The sequence below is a fragment of the Anastrepha obliqua genome, chromosome 4 (genome assembly GCF_027943255.1).
Source record: "Anastrepha obliqua isolate idAnaObli1 chromosome 4, idAnaObli1_1.0, whole genome shotgun sequence".
In the NCBI taxonomy this organism is placed as follows: domain Eukaryota; kingdom Metazoa; phylum Arthropoda; class Insecta; order Diptera; family Tephritidae; genus Anastrepha; species Anastrepha obliqua.
Window position 1 is genome coordinate 93458973 of NC_072895.1, and position 2843 is coordinate 93461815.

A 2843-nucleotide genomic window follows, 5' to 3' on the forward strand; every position below is an offset into this window, starting at 1 on the left:
TTACATTTTATTTACTTTATTTTGTTTAAATTTATTTTATTAAATTATTTCATTTTATTTTAATTTACTTTTATTATATTTTTTTCTTTTGAACTTTTTTTAATTTACCTTATTTTGTTTTATTTTATTTCACTTACCTTATTTTGCTTCATTTTTTTATATTTTCATTTTTTCTTTTTTTTATTTTGTTTTTTTAAATGAATATTTTCTCATTTTCTTTTAATTTTATTTATTTTTATTATTTATTTTACTTCATTTTACTTCATTTAATTTCTTATTTTATGTTATTTAATTTTATTTTGATTTAATTTAATATTAGTTTTTAAGTTTTTAGCTGTTATTAGTTTTATTATTTATTTTGTTCAATCTTGCTTTATCTTATTTTATTATATTTACTAATTTAATTTAATTGAAAATAGGTATAAATGCAAAACCCTAATAAGAATAAATATTTTAAACAGAAATATTTTCATTAAGAATACGAGCTGCTTAATTCTTCTTATAATTCCTGAGCACTATTGCAACTAAAAAACCCCTTGAGAGATACTTGTAAAAATATTTTAACTAGAACTTTTTTTTCGTAAATTAAGCTAATAAATGTAATGCAAATTTTTACAACAAATGCGAGCTATGAAATAATAGCTTAAATAAATTAAATATTTCCTACAATAATTCGTAACATTAGCTATACTTGTTCACTACTACTTGCCCTTACATTTCATAGTTTGCTATAATTTTCTTTTTTTTCTAGCTTCAAACCTCCTTGAAATTTGTTCCATACTTGTGTACTTGCATAAAATTTCATGAGTGCCAGCAAGGCTCACGTTAGCATATACATATATACGAGTATGTTGATATATAGCTGTATGTAGGTATGTATGTATGTGAGATGTTTATGTACTTATGTATGTGCTTGTATATAACATTAACTGCTGCTACACTACTTTGTTGTATTTAAAAATATATATTTTTTAACATTTAGTATTTGTAGTTTGGTGCGCACAAAAAATATTTCTCTTTAAACTGGCATTCAAAATTTTCCAATAATTTGTTTATGCTAAATATTCGCTGTAAATAAATGTAAAAATAATTTATGCAAATTTTTATCGATTTTCTATAAATCGCAATAAACTTAGCAAGGCAACTAAAAATATAAAATTCTTTGCTTTAGCAGGCCATTTTCCAAGATATGTTTGCAGTAGTATTTTGCTTAACCACTCTCAGTTTACGGTTTCGTTTTCCCTTACATTCCTACGTGTATAAGTTTTTTCATATTTTTTAACATTTTATTTGTTACAAATTCTTCACTGAGCTGATTTGCTTTGCTATCGTGTCGCTGCACATTCAAGTTGATTGTTTTTCATTACCATGTTTGCGTTCTTTTGGTTAGTACATTTTTAATTTCGTTTTGTGTTTTTGCTTTTTCAATTTCTTTTGCTTTCATTTGAATTTTTTTTATTTTTTATTTTATTTACTTTTCATATTTTTTTTATTTTTACTCATTTTATATCTAAATTTATTGGTACGTCATATTTTTAATATTTTTGAACAGTTCATGAAAGTTTTAATCGAAAAAACACATCTAGAATTATTTTGGTAATTTTGAATTAAATATAAAATTCACTAGTAAATATAACTACTTTTTTTGTTGCGATTTCGCTTACTGCTCAATTAACTATCAATGTAACAAAACAAACTGGCATAGAGGATAGTTGTTGTACATATACGAGTCATAGTAGAGGCCAACGCTGTGAGGTGTAAATTATTTTGTTAGCAGACGTTTTTTTTTAGTTGCACTAGTTCACCAGCTGCCACTCTCCAATTCCCATGTAAAACCGCTCGCTGATTCCGCAAATGGAGTTAATTTTTTTTGTGTACAAATTTTCAAGATATTTGCATTGAAATTGTTGATATATATGCACAACATTCAGAAAAACTATTTTTTTGCAAATTTTTTTTTGTGTGAAAAAATGAAAACATTAACAGAGAGCTTTCGCAATTTTCCCTTATTAAATTTAAGATAGAACTGGGTTGGGCTGAGCCTATATGCCTTTGTTCTGGCCGAGATGTCTCAACCTTCTCCGCGCTATAGTTCACATTCAAGGAGAATACCCGTGAGCATTCTCAGTTTATCCTTGGGGAGTGTTATGAGTTTCCTAAACCTCTTTTGATTCTACCCGGCCAGTCAAGCCTATAGTAACAAATTGGATACGCGTAACGACTAGTACTCAAGAGGTAAATACTTGATATTTCGACCATCTCACACTAATTATACCGTTCTACCCTCGGTATCCACTCTCCCTAAGCCATCAGACACATTTAATGGTAATGGTAAAGATGTTTGGTAATTGTAATAGTGGTAATTGTTTTGGAATAGTAATGGTATTGATATTCGTAATAATAATATATAGGTCGTGGTAAAGATAAAAGTAATGGTAAGGGTAATTGTAATGGTAATTGTATGGTACTGGTAATGGTAATGGTAATATATAAGTCGATTTCGTGGTAAAGATAAAAGTAATGTAAGGGTAATATTAATGGTAATGGTATTGGCAATGGTACTGGTAATTATATTGGTAATGGTAATATATAGGTCGTGGTCATGGTAAAAATGAAAGAACTTCAAATGGTATGGGCGATCGTAATGGTAAGGGAATAATAATGGTAAAAGTAATGGAACGGCTATGGTATTGTTAATGGTAATGATAATGGTATTGGTAATGCCAATGGTAATGGTAATATATAGATTGTGGTAAAAATAAAAGCACTTAAAGTAGTATAGGCGGTCGTAATGGTAAGGGTAATAATAATGGTAATGGTATTGGAAAGGTAATGGTAATTGT